Below are 1,423 nucleotides of genomic sequence, written 5' to 3' on the forward strand. Positions count from 1 at the left end.
ATGAATGAGCTGAACGTGAAGCTACAAGGGAAAGATTAGTTTGTGCACGAAATGTTCACAAACGTCAAAGCCTTCAAAACCAAGCTAGCTTTATTCTCAAAAAAAGAAAGTCACTTTTGGCTTTTCCCGTTTAAGGGTTGCCACAGCGAATCGTCACACTCGCATGTTGACATTTTGGCACTTGTTTTACACCGGATGCCCTTCCTGATGCAACCTGGATTCGAACCCGGGCACCGGGGGAAAAGCGCTGCGCCTCAACCACTGGCCTCCCAGGGACGGCTTTAAAGAAAGTCACTTTCGGCTTTTCCCGTTTAGGGGTCGCCACAGCGAATCATCATACTGACAACCCGCATGTTGACATTTGGCACATGTTTTACGCCGGATGCCCTTCCTGACGCAACCCTGATTCTAGCCTACCAGGGACAGCAGGCTTTATTCTCAAAGCAAATGTCAAATAAGTCATTCGCTCATTTGCCCACACTGGCTACGCTGAAAGAGGCCCCTCGACATGTGAAAAAATACAGGAAATCACTGGACGACCTGCATGGAGAATTCTGCCGTTGGTTCTCTAATTTTGGAAAAATTGACAAGTCACTTCAGCTGGTGTCATGTCCCTTTACACAAGACCCTGCCACAGGAGTTGCAGTTGGAACTGATTGATCTCCAATGTGACACCGTCTTAAAGGAGAAGTTCAACTCTCTTAAACTGGATGAGTTTTATGCTTCATTAAGTGCAGCCAAATATCCAAACATCCAGAAGATGGCACAGAGGATGCTGGTGTTGTTTGGCTCTACCTATGTGTGATGAACAGACTTTTAGTGTGATGAACACTGCAGGATTTTGATTCTTCTTACCATTGCTAACTCTGAGAGACGAGACAGTCCAAGTAACTTCAAAACGGTGCTGATTTATTCAAAGGATCACAGGTAAAATTAACATTACACGCTCAGGTATCTTGCACCTCCATGCTGCACGCAGGCAGATGTAAGATGAAAGACCCTGAACCCACCAGGCCTATACATTATATCCCTTCGGTTGGGCTAGCCCCATACTACACAGAAACATCAACCGAGACGTCTCTGTTGCCAGCTTTGCAGCTGGCCATAGCACTAGTCAAAACATGAAGCAAATCAACGTGTGTGTGTGTGTGTCTGTTGGTTAAGTGGTGTGTAGCTAAAAACATTCTCACAGACTTCTAGTAACATGTCGTGACTTAAACATAAGAACATATTATGGCTAAGGCTACAGTTATACACGTCATAATAATAATATTAAACACCCTGTCTGCTGACAGTCATCAACTCTTCTCTCTAGTTATCCTTGACCAGATGTACCCTGTAGAAACTCATAAGCATGACTAAGCAGTTAACAGTCTAACTAGACATCCTATCTCCACTAAACATTTCTAATACAAAAAGTATC

The 1,423-nt window shown here is 44.1% G+C and overlaps 1 long non-coding RNA gene across 2 annotated transcripts in view; it reads right to left on the minus strand.

Moving 5' to 3' along the window:
- LOC109970538 (uncharacterized) overlaps nt 1-1,423 on the minus strand; it is a 6,070-nt gene that overhangs the window by 2,548 nt on the left and 2,099 nt on the right. The gene's annotated exons all lie outside the window — the stretch shown is intronic.

Source organism: Monopterus albus, unplaced genomic scaffold (genome assembly GCF_001952655.1).
Source record: "Monopterus albus unplaced genomic scaffold, M_albus_1.0 scaffold201.1, whole genome shotgun sequence".
In the NCBI taxonomy this organism is placed as follows: Eukaryota; Metazoa; Chordata; class Actinopteri; order Synbranchiformes; family Synbranchidae; genus Monopterus; species Monopterus albus.